Raw genomic sequence first — 16,428 nt, 5'->3', positions numbered from 1 at the left:
TGATGTCTGAGCTGGTACTGTGAATTTGGATACATCTTGGAATAGTTTGTTTTATTTCACAGGCAGATGTTTCAGAGCTGTTGCTTTCATGCCTGTGGTTTATCTGATGAACTCTTGCCACAGCGTGAGGCTGCTTGCTGTTGAAACAAGCAAACAATATTCTTTCCAACCAATCTTCCACTGGGAAAATAGTTCATAAGACCAGGCTGTGATAAAATTTTCACCTCTAAGTGCAGAACAAAATTTATGTTTTTCTTGGATGGTGGATCTGCAGTGGTTATTAACAAATTGTCACCAGTATCAGTTTGAGTGCAGTGCGGTGAAGGAGGAAACATTTAATTTTTAAAATACATTTTTGTGTTCCATTTGATGGAACTGATTCCCCTCCTCATTTCTGACAAAGGACTGTGTTTCAATACTGTGCAGCAGCCTGCTTTTCTCTTTCATGTTGTAATGGATCAATTCTGATCCAGGAGCAGAAGTAGTCTGTCTTTCTGAGCCATATTGGACTTCCCGTGAAAAACTGACGGATGGTGTTGCTCATGTTTCAGATATATTGGCTATTCATCCTGTTGTCATACATTAATCATTAGCCATTAAGGGAAATCAAGCCCTGTGCCTGGCAAGGGGATGAACAAAGCACTTTTCTGCCTCTCAGGTTTTATTCCACCACACAACTTCATTTTCTCACATTTTTGTAATATTTGCAAGGTCCTTACCATGGTGTGAACACAGAACAGGGACTGAAAGGCTGCTCTCCTTCTGCTACAAACCCTCCTTCCCTCCCCACAAATTAGTGGTTTACAACATGGGGATTTAAGTATTGAAAACCTTGTAAGAATATTCTGTTTCCTGTTACTCTTTCTGATCAAACAGCAGATCTGAAGAAGGCATCCAGAACACCCAGAATCATCCTGGGATGGGATTAAGCAGTGCAATGTTAGTGTTCCTCATCCACTTCATGGCAGGAACATTTCCAGCAACATCCTCTATCTCTACCAAGAGAGGAAGCCTGGCAGGCTGACTGTGTTTTGGGTGGCACATCCTTTATTATGAAGGTTGTAAATTAGTAAAGATTTAGTGTCCCTTTGAGAAGATTTGGTTAAAAGTAAATAAATCTGAGCAGAAGGCTGTGATGTGCAGGTATTTACTTAGTTCAGCACCTGTTCTTTGGTAGAATACAGATGTTAAAGGCTTTGCAGCAGCTGTGTGGAAAGCATGAAATGACATGGATGTCACTGGCCTGCTTGGGAAGTTGGCACATGTTCTGCTGCTCACCTTCTGGCTTTCTTCTCCTTCCCTAGTGTGGTCAAATTCTGTGACATCAACAGAAGTCCCTGCAGGCCTGGCCTGGGTCTGTGCATTCGCAGATGGCAGTGTGATGTGCTCAGATTTGGTCTGGAGTTGATGTGTTGTCACTTTGCAGTCACACTCTCTGCAGCAGCCAAACTTTCAAACCTCTCTGCCTTACCTGTAAAAAATACTGGGTTTAGCTTACTTCAGGAGTTAAGATAAGAAAAAGTTGACTTTGTGCTTGATGTCTTGTCCTGTCCCAGACTGCTGAGTTTCCTGCCCAGCTTCAGGTATCGACTGACACTGCGAGGGATGACGTGGATAATTTGTTCAAATTGGCAAAGCTGAGGCACTTTCTGTTTTCCATCCTATTTTACTAATGAAAATCTAACTGGAGAAGGTCATTCTGTTAATGTTAGCTGTCATGCAGGCCTTGTTGAGATTGATGGCAATGGCATTTATGTTTTGTTTAGGGCACTGGCTAGAAGAAATCATAATGATCTTGATCTGAGCGTGGACCAGGAGGCAGGGAGAGACTTAATAGCTAAAGATGTACAATTTCACCAAATGTCAGCTGAAATGATAGACAAGAAAATGCAACTCATTATTCCAATTTTCATACGTTGTGGAACTCCTTCAAAACACCGTTTTGAGGGTAATTACACAAAACTTTCATGGTGAAGATTTTCAAAAATGTGCTGAACTGAGAAAAGAGCTCTGCTGCCTTGATTTTCCTAAGAGTACCTAATGAATGACATCAGGGAAAATTGAGAGGTTTTAAAATAGTTGAGGGATGAGTGATGCTGCTTTTATTTTCTGATTTTTTTTGGTTGTTTTTACTTTGTCTTTACTTTTTCTGAGGAAGAGGGAAGTACCAAACTCCTACACACTTGTATTGGAGCAGCCCAGTTTTACTGCACTGTTTGGTGTTGTGCTGTGTTTATTAAGTCCACAAATAAAGATAACAAAATTGATTGCACAAGTAAGAGAATATCACCTGTACTGGAGAAGCATTTATTTATTTAAATTGCTGGAAATCAGTGTAACAATAAACAGAAAGTGGCTGCAACCTTCTGAGAGATGGAAGTCTTGTAAGTGAATGCTCTTCCCAGGCTCTTTTCACATACAGACTGGATATTTTTTGTTCTGGGGAGGCTGAGTAACTGCTGGCTTTCAATTTAAGTACAAATTGCAATGGGATTCTTATTTAGAGATGAAAATGAGAAAGATTTGGGAACAGCTATGCTTCTCTTCCACTTCAAATCAAACAACAGAAGTTCATTTCCTGTGTGTTTCTTGACTTTCAGATTTGCATCAGAGCAAAAGTATGGCCAGGATGCTCCAGCATGAGCTCAGACATCATGGCAACTCTTACCAGAATCATTCATTAGCTTCAGATTTTGGTCACACTGAATGGAAGGTGTTTATATGGACTTGAAAGGTTTTGTTTTTTTTTAATTAGATAAAACCCATAAGGTAATTATGGAAGGTCCTTCTCTAAATGAGCATAAAGAAGTTTTATTAAACTGGGTATTATCTAAATTTCTGTTATGAGTATGTGCCCAGGAGTGTTACCCCACTGGTGATGCTTTTGGTGCTCTACATTACAAGATTTAATTAATATTTGATCTATAGAAATAATACTGAAAATTAAATCCCAGCTTACCTCCTTCAAGGAAAAGCCAACTGCCAGAAAATATGCACAAATTATTTGCTTGCTCATTTGTTGCAGATTTTGTGGTTTGGATTTGAATTTGTTTTTTTCAATGGACTGTGATAGGTCATGGCTTGGGACAGGAAAAGATGAAATGACCCTCAGGCATAACCCAGTAAAGTGCCAGTCAGAGGGAAGAGTTGCTCAGCAGGGAATGGGGAAAAGAGAGATTGTTTAAGGTTAAGACCAGACATGAGGTTGAAGGTTGGTCAAAGGAAAGATAGATATAAATCATTAGTGTTTATCCCCAAAATAATAGGTTGAGGAGATAACAGGATTAGAATAAAGTGTTTGAACACAGTTCCCAATAGTGCCTGGTATTTAGCACTGGTTCTCTAAGTGTGGGGCCTTTTTAGCCATCCTCTGTAGATAAACAGTGCTTTAAAAATCCTTGTTCCATGGCCTTTGTTCACAGGAGTGTGCTCTGGGAAGCTTGAGGCTTATTTTCTTCTCTCTGCTTATTGACTATTCCTCTGTTTTTGGGGTTTTTTTATTGCTTGGTTGTTTTTTTTTTTTCTTTCTTCAGTTTCCACAGAAAGGCAGAATAGGGGAAAAGTTGTTTTTAGCTCTGGTGGATGGAAAAAAGGGAAAAGTTGCATTTGAGGTCATCATCATGCAGAGAATCTCATCTGAAAACTGTTTGCTTCTAGTGGGGCAAACTCACATGAAAAACAAGGCCAAAGAGTAATATTTAAATGAATATTAATAAAGAGACAGGGTATATGGTTTCTTTATGATTAATGCTTTCTCCTGATTAAAATACTGTCTGGAAAAGCTGCCTTGAACATTTGCTTCTCTTTAGCTTCATTAGAACATTGTCTGATCTTCATTAGCTGTTGAGATTGAAGAAAGGAAGCCCCAAAGGGACCTTCTCCCTCTCTAAAACCCCCTGAAAAGAGATTGTGGCCAGGTGGGGATCCAGGCTCTGCTTCCAGGGAACAAGTGGCAGAAGGAGAGAAAACAGCCCCAGGTTGTGTTAGGGGAGGTTTAAATTGGATATTAGGAAACAATTCCTTATGAAAGGGTTGTCAGGCCCTGGAACAGGCTGCTTAGGGCAGCTTTCTACTGCTGGGAGTGTTCAAAAGGTGTGTGCATGTGAGCATGGAGGTGTGGAGTTAATATCTGGACTCTGATCTTAGGGGGCTTTTCCAGCCTTTGTGATTTTATAATTCTCTGCCTTTTGGTAGAAAATTGGGTGTTGGGATTGTTGTTGAATGATGACAACAGATAAAATGACTTGTAAAATGGGGATAGCTTTGTAACTTTGTGGTTTGGAAGAAGGAAACTCTTCAGTCTGACAGAGGAATTGTTTTCTAAGGAATGGGAGGGGAGAAAAAGTGGCACATGGCAGTGATTCCTCATGGAACAGCCTTGTGATCATCAGAAGTTTGTCCTCATATGAAAAATTCCCGTGGCTCACACACAGCCCCTCCCTTCAGATAAGGCTGGAGACTGCCTTAGTCAGCACAGGGTGATTAACTCCTGCAAAAAGGAGCAGTTGTCAAGATCAATACTCAATTTTTGGTGTAGGTCTAGGGAAATAAAAGTTCTTGAATGATGGGGCTGAGTTTGTTACTCCTTTTAAAAATAGTCTGGGTGCAGTGGCTGATACAAATGTAAATGATCTGAGCATTTGAGTTTGATGTGGTGCTGCCAAGCAGCTGGAAAACTTCTTCCTCTGGTGGTTGTTGACAGGGACTTTGTTGCCATGGAATCTAGTGAAGTTTACCAGCAGTAAGCAGCTTTTGCCGTATTTTGTTGGTTATAATTCCAAATTTATAGAGACATATCTGATTTTTGCTCTATTACAGGTGTTAGGAAAAGAAGGTATTTGCACACTGCTATGAAATGTATGAACTGAACAACCACTAGCATATGCACTATGAGTTCAAATCCACTTCTTTCTGGTTTAATTTTAAGGTGGTATCTCCCATTAAATAGGAAACTTCCACATGTTAGTGTTGAAAAAAATATGATTCAAGGTTGCTACACTGCTCCCTTCATTTTTTTCCTCAAGCTTATAATTAAAAAAAAATTAAACTCAGATCTATGAGTCAAAGCACTGCACAAAATCATATAAAGTGATTTGAAAGAGTGTTCTGTACAACTGATTTTTTGGTACTATTGAAATCAGTGATTCACTGATTTAACTTGGAGCCACTCTAAGTCTTGTGCTGAAAGATGCATTCATTTCCCCTATTAATATTAAATTTAACTCTTGGCTTCAGTCTCCTGTAGCTTTAAATGGAGAGGGTGGAGGAAATAGAAGCTTTTTTAGCAAGTGAAAGAAAACTTTATCATAGAATTCTAGAATATCCCTGAGCTGGAAGGGACCCCCAGGATGAGGCAGCCCAGCCCCTGTCCCTGCACAGACACCCCCAGAACCCCACCCTGAGCATCCCTGGCAGCGCTGTCCTGGAGCTGAGTTTGGGTTTGTTTATCCCCAAAGCCTGTCAGACTGGTGCCCATTCTAGGGACATTCCCTACCTTGATGATTGAAGCTCCGATTTCATTCCACCTCAAATATCCTTTGGCATGTCAGCCAGAGGGATTAGTTACAGAAATGCAATATTCCTTCATTTTGATCCTTGATCCCCAGTTTGTGCTTGGAAACAGCCTGGTGGCATTGCTGAAGGATAGAGGCTTCATCCTAACGGATTAAATCTCTTTGCATGCAAGATGATGATTTTCCTCTGCAAAATTGATTAAATAGATAAATATATCTTGATTTCTGCTTTATTCTTTCCCCCTCCTCACTTATTTTTGGTCAGAATAGAAAGACAGCATAGCACAGTACCTACCCTTTGATTAACAACTGAAAAACGTGGGGGGAAAAAGAAAAGGTGACATATTTCTTGGTGACAAATATACTTCTGGTTTCTCTTCAAATTACAGCTGGTTTCACACACAGAAGTGTCCCAGGCAAAAAAAATCTTTTTGAGGAACCCTCAGGATCAATTTATGTCTGTGTTGGTTGTAGCAATGTGGTTACCCTGGAAAGACACCTTTCAAAGAATGGAGGATAGATTGGATCTGTGAATTATTTACTGGAAAAGATTTGAAAGAAGGAGCAGCTCTGTCTGAGATACAATAACAGTGACAACCTGTATGGGACAGAAAGGATGAAATGGTGAAAGGGGAGCAGAGTGCTTGGTGCCTTTGGACTGACTGAGGGACTCCAGGACTCCTGAAAAAGGCTTTTTTTGGGTTGTTGGAGCTGGCAGGATCCTTGGTTTGGCGTGAGGCTCTGATCCATCCAGGGTTCAGGCACTAAATTCTGTGTGTGGGAAAGCAGCAACATGCAGAGGGGAGGCTGGGATTTATTGCTGGAGCACATCAGTGTGCCATAAATCTGATATTTGTTTCCAGCACTGACCAATCCCCAAAACATGCCTGAGTCTCCCAAGCATGCCCCCTATTGCCTTTAACCATGGGACATATGGTGAGGATTTTTTCTTTATCCTGATCCTTGCAGAAGATCAGCTTTTTGTCCTGAGGCCTGGGGATTGATTGCCCTTATCTTAGTCTGCATAAATACAGTTCTGAATATAAATCCAGCCACAATAGTGCTTTGGTCTGGACTTTTTTTTTTCCCCCCAGAGGGATTTTGCTCATGATGGATTTAAATTCTAGGGATTTACTTTTTTTATCTGCAAAGGTGGTCTGTTATCCAGAAATGTTTTATTTTAATTTTTATTTATTAGGAAGAACTCTAGTTTTTCATTTCCACATCACACTGTTTCTGTCTGATGCTGTTGCTGTTAAATGTAATATTTTTCCAGAATGTGGTTTGAATTTTTAATTATTTTGGGAGTGGGCAGGCTGGTCAGGAAGATGACAACTTCCAGAAAGGCATAAGGCTCTTATGCCAAGAACTGTTCTCACTAATGGTGGCATTTCACAACTTCTCCCAAAAGAAGTGAACCTTCCCAGCTCTTGCTTTCACACCAGCTGAATTTGGGACACTGTTCTTTTTGATGTTCCTTGTCTCCTGAGTTCTGTCCAGGCATCCTCCCAAACAGCTATTCTTAATCTGAAGAGGCAAAAATAGAAAAGGAGAGAGGAGAAAACAAAACAAAAAAGCCTAAAACAAAACAACAAAACCCTATTCTGTTTTGCTGGACTCAGAAAAATCCTCGAGCACGGCTTGACTCTGTGGTGTTAGAGATGTGAGGCAGCTGGACACCTGCTGCATGCTCTGCTCTTCTGAGGGAAAAGTGGGTTTGGATCAAATTTGGAGAGAATACAAACCAGCTGGATTTTTGCTGCAGTTTTTCAAGGATATATTTTTGTTTAAGGTACTTGAGAGTATCCAGGGAAGGGAATGGAGCTGGGGAAGGGGCTGGAGCACCAGGAGGGGCTGAAGGAGCTGGAAAGGGGCTCAGCCTGGAGAAAAGGAGGCTCAGGGGGGCCCTTGTGGCTCTGCACAACTCCCTGACAGGAGGGGACAGCCCCAGGTCAGGCTCTGCTCCCAGGGAACAGGGACAGGAGGAGAGGGAACAGCCTCAGGCTGGGCCAGGGGAGCCTCAGGGTGGATATCAGCAGGAATTTCTTCTCAGGAAGGATGGTTAATATTGGAAGTGACTGACCAAGGAGTCCCCAGCCCTAGAGTGTCCAAGGAACACCTGGCTGTGGCACTCAGTGCTCTGGGCGGGTGTCAGGGTGGGGATTGGTCACAGATTGGATTTGATGAACTTGGAGGTCTTTTCCAACCTCAGTAATTCTGTGATTCTGTGTGAATTTGCTGGGCACACAGGAAGGCTCTGTGCGAGGTCACTGACAGGACAGGCCCATGAATGATTCCAGATACTCAGGGCTGGAGTCTGGACACAAGTGGTGCCCAGAGAAACCAAACCAAAATTGCCTCAGCTGCTGTGATACCCTGGGTTAATCAGGGAGCTGGGTTCTTTGTGCACAGCACACTGGTGGTGGAGTTTTGTGTGCTTTTGGATAATTGTGTGATTCCTCTTTCCAGCTTGCTTAACAGAATTGTACAGGGAGGGAAGAAACATAAGCAGATATTTAATGTGTTAATAACTTCTTCCCTGCTTGCTTGTGCAGCTTCATTTCAGCATTCTCAGTTTAAGGGTTTTTACAGTGTGGGCCTAAAAATGTGACTCCTTAGCTCGTGCAAACCTGGCACTGCTTTGCCCAAGTCAGCATTTTACACCCACTGAAAATCTGCCCCACCATTTGCAAAAACAGGCCAAGCATTTTTTCTCAATTGTCACTCAGTCCCCTGCTAAAAGCAATTTTATTTAAATTGCATGGTGTCTTTTAGTCTTCAGTTAAGAGGCATCTTTCATAAAATCTCATCCCTTATTACCATGTTATTACTGCCTGTGTTGGCTTTGGGAGGGTGCACGAGATGATCACTTCCAGCTGTGGCTTTATCCCAGTGTGAAAAGCCCAGGCAGTGGGAGGAAGCTGAGGAGGAGGATGCTGTGTGTGTGTTCCCATTGAACTGGGGCTCAGGAGGACCTGAGGGAGGTGCCTTTGCTTCCTCTGTGCCACAGCTCATCCCAGGAATCAATGACAGACCCATCCTTGCAAAGCATCCATTCAGGATTTGCATAGTCATGATCCCATCTTTGTCCTGAGACAAGCATTGCTTCCTGCTTGTGTTTCTCTTGTTGCTTTTCCAAAGGCAGCTGAAACATAAATGACTTTCATTTCCAAACGTGTTTTTAATACGCACAAGTCTGCTTTGAAAAGCACTCAAATAATATGAGATGCTGAGACTTTATATGCTGAAAGTGGCCAATTTTAAACATTTCAAAGAATAAAATGAACATTAATTGGCTTTCATGGATGCTTTAACATAGAGTACAAAAGCCAGGCAGAGGCAAAGTGGAAGAGAGCACTACATTTTTACCATGCTAAGGCTTTTAACCCTGAGGCATTTGCAAGACATTTAGGAACAGTTTTCTTCCTTACATGTTTAGCTGTTCTACATTTTGTCATAAATATTTTACCCTTTTATTTTTCCCCAGTGGACTCTGAAATGTTGAGATGAACATGACTTCTTGTTTAACACTTGGCAGCTCATGCAGATGAGCAGGGTTTTGCACAGCTGGGGGACAAAAAGGAAAATGCGGGTTGGTGTCTTGAATGGTGTCTTAAATTGCTGCAGAGCCAGCAGATGGAGCATGAGAGTACAGAACCTGGTCTGCAGTGGTGTGTCTGTCTGTCTGCACAGCCACACTACATTTTCATATTGTTTGAGCTTGAAAATGGAATTCTGAAAGTCATTTTGGCCACCTGTTCTGCCCATGAGCATTTCTGCCACCTGTTAAAGTACCTGGACATGACAAACCCAGAGCAGAGCTGTCATTCCCCTTGGAGTTCTGGGATCCCTTCACAGTTCCCATTACACAGGTGAAAAGCAAAGACCCCCAGTCTCCCCAGGCTGTGGATTTGGGTTGCCACAACCATGGGGCTGGATTGGGGTTTTTACATTTAACCACCCTTTTAATTATTTGTTATTCAACTGAGTACAGTGAGGAAAAGGAAATGCTTTCAACTGCTTTTGACTTATTTTTGTTTTTTAGTTTCATAAGCTAAAAGCTTAAAAGCTTTGGGCTTTTATTTATTTAGTTTTTCTTTAGCTGGTTTTTTTCTGTTGTTGTTTTTTGGGTTTTTTTATATGAAGCAGTGGAATATTTTATGACTTTAGAATTAATGCTGAAGTACAAACCATAGCTGTGACTGCATCAAAGTACTCCAATATTGCTGGGGAGACTTAGAGGCCTGAGCATCCAAATCAGCCTGACAGTTGTTATTACAATGCATTTTGCTCAAGATCCACAAATCCTCATTTCAGCTGCCAATAATCCTTCAAATTATTAAATGAAAATCTTGGTGAGACCAAGAAGGGGGTTGAAAGCGAAACCACAACTCACAGGATAACAAAATCTGAAAGCCTGAACATCCTCATTTCCTCCCTGTGGCACTTGGAGATGTTTTCTAGCATTCTCTAGAGAAGAAAAAAAAACCAGGAGGGAAGTAGGTCTTACAAATAGATCCAAACCACCAGAAATTGATTTGTCCATTAATGAAGTTTGACAAAAAGCTTTGTGAGCTGGAAGATTAGATTATATATCAAGGAACTCTACCACTTGGAAGATAAAGCCTTCAAGTGATAACTGTATTTCTATATATTTATAACATTTTTAATAAGAAGATGAACTGCTGGCATGAAGTTGGTTGTTTTAGCAGAGGAAGGGACTGAGGCAGAGGAGTGGGATGCTGAATTTAAGACAAGGAATGCTGCACCAAAGGCAATGCTCTGTATGAACTTCTATATTTGTATAAAACCAGTTCTTCACAGTTGGTTTTATCCCCTTCAGATGGATTATTTTAACCTATTATAGGAATAAATCTTTCCACCTGCTTTCCACCTGTTCTTCAGGTCCCTTTGGTGTAGTGTTTGTGTTTACATTCATAACACATTCCTCTGTATGAAGATCCACACAATTCTTTTTCCTGGACAGAAAGAATCCTATTTCATTCAAGAAACTGTGCTTGAAAGCAACTCTAGAGCTGTGATGGTTTTTTATTTCATATGGAATTAAAACTGTGTTATGGCAGCTCAGACAAAGCAGTTGCTGCTCTAAGATTACATAAATGTCTCTTTTGTTGTCTGATAGGTGCTGTAGATTAAAATCCAGGTCTGAAGTGCTGAATTCTCATTGTAGAATTTGCTCTGTGGTGATGGAAGGGGTTTCAGGTGATAAGAGTTAAGTTTCTTGTAAACACTGATTCCCATCACATTTCAGCATGTATGTTATCTTTTCCTTCCAAATCAGACAAGGCACTCATACAAGTTTCAGGTATAAAACTTCCCTTTCCTTTGTGAAAAGTCAGCTTTTCTGGTTGTGGTTTTTGTCCTGCTCTTCTAAAGAAACCAGGAACCACAGAGTTAAAAGATGTTTGCAGCACCTGACATAAGATCTGCAGAGTGAAAATGAATTTTGTATCTACTTTTGTTGTTCCCATTTCTTTTCTGAAGCTGTTTTCAATACTTGTTGCTTCCAATTAATGTTGTGTGTGTGAACTCCAGATAGGCACCTTCTGCCAGCCTTCTCCTGTCTAGGAGAGGCAGTTGAGAGCTTTCCCCTGATCCAGCTGGCACAGCAGAGCAAATATTTACTTATTTTCCAACAGAAGCAAATATCTCAGTGTAAAAGAGTTGGAAGCAGACTCTGTGCAAACAGGTGCTTCATATTCTATTGGTGTGTTATGCTGCAACCCATCAGGCATTTATAGAGAATTTTCCACTGGCACTCATGGGATTGAGGCTCACAGGTTGGTGTCAGCACTCCTGGGCTTTCAGACTTGGTTAATTAATTTGTATGAGCCTAGTTTGTCTGTCCCTGTTTGTCTCTGCCTGTCCCAGTGTAAAAGATGCTCTTGCTTGTAATAAGAAATAATTTCCAAACCTGACTGTGGTGGCCTGTGCTAGTAGTAACATTACCTTGTTAAAGTCCTCTTTAGGCTGTAGGAATGTACCTGTGTGCTGAATGCACAATCATTATCTGCTTGTTATTCTGGCCTTTTGTCTGTCCCAGGGGTGTCCCTTGGCAGTGAAATACTGAGAAGATTTAAAAACAAGTGCAGGTTACCCAGAGAGGGGAGGGCAGAGCATTGTCTGTGCTCCAGGTGTGTTAGGCAAAGGTAACATCATTAAAGGTACAATGTCAGAACATAAAAGAAAAAAATAAAAAAAAGAAGAGCTGGGATATTTTTATTCTATAGCAAAAACTCTCAATTTTTTTTTCAAGCAGTGCTGTTTGTTTGGGTGTGTATTTTCTGTTCTAAATTGCTTTAGTGCTGTTGGGTGTCTTTATTCAGAGAAAGAGGACTGGTTTTTGTGCTTTGGTTTTTTTTTCTGGTTAAAGCAATTTGAGCTAAAATATTTGCACTGCATCACCTTAATTTTGAGCAATGAAGAAATGTGTCTATATGATAATTCTTAAACCACAATATTCCAGCAACTATCAGGTCCTGTGGCCACCTCTGCTGATTGGCAACACAGGGCTCTGAAATATCCACCTTTTGCCTTATTTATCCCAGAATGGTTGGGTTGGAAGGGACCTTAAAGCTCATCTTGTTCCACCCTCTGCCATGGGCAGGGACACCTGCCACTGTCCCAGGTTGCTCCAAGCCCTGTCCAACCTGGCCTTGGACACTCCCAGGGATCCAGGGGCATCCACCAAAAAGACCCAAAAATTCCAATGTGAATTTGTGTCTGAGAACTTTGTCCACACACTTCTGCAACTCTGTTGGGCTTTTATTTATTCAGCTTGTCAGGGTCATGTCTGCCATGAAGAATCTAGAGAATCAGGATCCCTTTTTTCATCCTTACAGGGGGCACAGTGTTCTGTTTTTCATGGCAGCTTGTCCTCCACAACTGTCCCTAGCATTTGTTCCACTTAAAAGCTGAGGAAGTTAAGGGGAAACAGGAGGAGTTGTAGGAATTTAGAATATATGTGGATCTCAGTTTTTCAATGACAAGGTAATTATTGAAATCTGTATATGTTCTATGCAATGTACTCTTTATCCGCCAAAAATAACTGAAGGCTCTCTGACCTGCCTGTGACACAGCCATGTTGGACATTGCTTTTGTGCAAAAATGGACTTTTCTGCTCAAAAGTTCTTTCCTGTGAAATCATGACTTGATGAGGTTGGTGGGAAAGGGATGAGTCTACATTTAAATTTTGCCAAACTGCTCAGGCTTCAGAAACAGCAATATTTGGAAGAACAGGCAGAGTGGATTGGTTTTTTAGCACACTTCCCTCATTCATGGTATGAAAAAGGACCTCACAAATAATTCAGAATTTCTTTGTAGAAGGTATCCCACCCCTGGCAGGGGATTGGAGTGAGATGAATGGTAAGGACTCTTCCAGCCTAAGCCCTGCTGGGGTCCTGTGACTCAGCTCTGTAACCTCTGGTGCCTGTGAAACAGCTTTTCCTCCCTCAGGGTGTATTTCCCTCACTCCAGCACCCTGTTAACTATCCCCCTTGACACAGTCATTTTTATCCCTTCAACCCTTTCCAACTGAATTGCTCAGATCTTTTCAGCTGTCAGCAGATCTTAACAGTTCCTCCCTTAACCCAGGCATTCCCACCCAGACAGATGTGTTGGTGTGCCCCCTCTAGAGGTAAATAACTCAAAGAAGAGGTTATCCTCCAGAGGTTAGGTGAGAAAAGCAGGATGGGATTCAACTGCTGCCTGAGTTACAGACTTACAAGCATCATGCAGAAATGCCTTGTATTCAGCACAGGAGGATAAACCCCTGCACACTGCAGAGATTTGCACTGGAGTCACACAATGCCATTGCCTCTGATCATGTACTTGGATGTGTTGACAGCCAGAAATGCTTTTAAACTCAAATGCCTTGAAGACTTTATGGAACAAATCTACCTCGGGTTGTCCCCAGGGTTAAGGACCAGGGTAGTAATGGTATATCACCTTCAGCATTTCCTTCAAATCCTTAAAGGATTTGGGCTGCAGTAGCAAACTGTAGCCTGCAGCACTCCTTCTGTTCCCTCCTGAGAGCACGGGGACACTGGGAGATGCTCTGGGCCCCTCCACACCACTGCAGGTTTCCTTCTTGTGTATTCAGAGCACAGCAACAGCAGAGATGTGGTCACATTTTGGGCAGCAAAGCCGAGTGATTCCCAGGCTCTGTTGACAGGTCTATCCTTAAAAATCCTCCCTGCTTGGCTTTTGTAATATTAATGAGAGTTACAGTGCTGTTGGTCCAAAGAACTCAAAAACCCTGAGTCAGAAGCCAGCCCTCTCTTTCCCCATTCTGTATTCATGGACTCTCATGAAATGTGGTCTGGATTTTTTGGTGTATTTAAACCTTCCTCTTGCTTTTCCTTTCATGAGTAAGTGTCAGGCACAAATCACTCATTCATTCTCCCTGCAGAACTGTTGGCAGTGACCCTGTGCTTCCAGGCTGCTGTCTGTGTTCTCCTGTCTGCTACATCCTTCCTCCTCAGGATGGAAAACCTTTCTGGGGTGGCAAAGCTGGAAACACTGGCACAGGAAAATGGGGATTTATTTTAGCTGAGGGGTGGCTCCATGTCTGCTTAGGGCATCAGGGGGATGAAGGTGCAGGTTGCTAAAACAACTCCATGAGATCTGTTCCTTGTTCTCCCTCATGTCCAGCTCTGAGACAGTCAACAGAGAGTGGAATGTGGCTCAGAACCTGGCTGGAAATGCTTTCTCCAGCCTCAAAAAGCTGCTGAGAAGGAAGCTGCCCCCACTGCCTGCATTGCTGTCCTTGCTGTGCCCCAGGGAGGTGGAAGAAGCTTCGCTGCCTCTTGCAGAGGTCCCCATGGAGCACCAGGAGCGCCGTGGAACTGTGGCTGCTCCTGATCACACTTAGCTCAAACAATTCCTCTGAGCTTTCTGGGTTTCTTTCAGAGGTACCCACCAAATTATACAGCTTGCTACAATTTTAGCTTTGCTTACACTAAAATACCACTCTAGACTATCTAGGGAGCCCTGCTCTGTGTTGTCTGCTGGAAGAGAAGCGTGGGAGCCTCAGGATCTGTTCCAGTCTGTGTGATGTGCAGAGCTTCACATGTCCTTCACTGCTGAGCATGCACCACGCTGGAGACATCCACCAGGGGAGGCTTGACAGGACTTCCAGCAAGCACTGCTCATTGGCAGCTTGGGTTTTTTTTGGTGTATGGTGGTTTTTGTGGTTTTTAATGTGCACAGTTCAATTTAGAGGGGAGCAGCAGTGGATGTTGGGAATGCTGTCAAGATCACTGTGGATATAGCAGTGCTGGGTTGAGTGCTGTTCAACTTTTACATTATTATCTCTCTCACTTCTGTTTCCTTTATTTTCTTTAAATTTTGTTATCTCTCATCTGGTGAAAAAGCAGTATTTGAATTTCAGAGCTGAGCTGGTGCTCTGTCCTGTGGGAATAAGAGCTCAGTTTCTCCTCCCTCAAAGCACAGTCTCAGATCTCTGCTGCCTTTAAGTGCTGTCCCAGCTTTCAGCTGTCAAGTGCCTGTTTGCCTGGGACTGCTGTGTGAAGTGGGTAGTGAATCCTGCTGCCTTCAGATTCTAGGAATTGTCCTAGGAGGATGAGGCACTGTGGAAAAGGATATTTTTCATCCTATAAATTGTGTTGTCTGGGTAATTTTGGGTTTTAATTAATGTTTATAGTAACTTGCATAGTGAGTTAAACAAGCCAGTTTCAAACAATAACTCAGCCATTATGTCATTCCTTAGACACTATTCTTTAACTGTGGGGGAAATTGCCTGAAGATTGAAAAGTTGTTTGCAAGCAGAGGGAAATAGCCTCCAAGTAAAATGTGTGGCACTTATATAACTAAGTCAGGTCACTTGCTTAGAAGCAGCTTTGGGTAGGGTTTCATTATTTTATCCCATCAAATGTATTATTTTGTGATAATACAAGTTGGTGATGGTGACATTTTGTCTGTGCAGTACCTTTCCTAGAGGAAGTGGTGTTTGTTCTGTGTGTGTGCTTATTTCCCTCAGAATCTGCCACCCTGTGTTTGTGCTCTGGGAACCTGAGCTGTGTCCCAGCTCACAGCCCTGATCCAATCCTGATAAACTGGTGTGAGCACAGACTGGGAGAAGCTGTCACTGGGAGAGGCCCTGTGGAGAAGCATTTGGGGATTCTCATGGCTGGAAAGCTGGACATTTTTATATGGACAGAGAGTGGCAGGACAAGGGGGAATGGTTTTAAACTGAAAAAGGGCAGGTTTAGATTACATGCTAGGAGGAAATTCTTCCCTGGAGGTTTCCAAAGCCAGGTTGGACAGGGACTGGAGCAACCTGGGGTAGTGGAAGGGGTCCCTGCACATGGCAGGGGACTGGAATGAGAAGGTCTTTGAGGTCCCTTCCTACCCAAACCATTCTGTGATTCTATGATTCTAAACACACAAAGAGGTATTGAACATTTTAAGATTTTAATTTTAAATTGTTTTGCCAGTTGCATTAAAATCTGAAGGAGAGGATCCAACCCCCACATATTGCAGTTCACTTCAGCTGCATTTCTAACCTCTGTTTTCTCAGAGGATCACTGTCAGATTCATATAGACAGTGTAAATATTTATTTATTTGTACCCTGAAATTACTATCTAAAACTCTAGTGTGAAGATGGTTATGTGCTCAGTGTGGGCTGAGGCTGAAGTAGCAGATGAAAGAAGAGGAATCACCTAATTATTGCCTAATTCTAAGCACTGGTGTTCAAGTGTGAAGTGCTACTGATGTAATTAAAGTGTAGAAGAAGCAGAGCAACTTTCCAGTTGTCAAAGTGTTCAGCTTGACATACCACGTGGAAAACAGAGGAACTTCTTTAAGCTTTCAGTGTTAATCAGTGCTGAGGAGCTATTTTCTTCCTAATACCATCTGCAAGTCTCCATCAAT

The 16,428-nt window shown here is 42.2% G+C and overlaps 1 protein-coding gene across 9 annotated transcripts in view; it reads left to right on the top strand.

Moving 5' to 3' along the window:
• The window catches only part of PTPRT (protein tyrosine phosphatase receptor type T), a 450,791-nt gene that overhangs the window by 220,645 nt on the left and 213,718 nt on the right, over positions 1-16,428 (top strand). The gene's annotated exons all lie outside the window — the stretch shown is intronic.

The sequence above is a fragment of the Catharus ustulatus genome, chromosome 17, assembly GCF_009819885.2.
Source record: "Catharus ustulatus isolate bCatUst1 chromosome 17, bCatUst1.pri.v2, whole genome shotgun sequence".
In the NCBI taxonomy this organism is placed as follows: domain Eukaryota; kingdom Metazoa; phylum Chordata; class Aves; order Passeriformes; family Turdidae; genus Catharus; species Catharus ustulatus.
This window is presented reverse-complemented; position numbering and strand designations above follow the sequence as displayed.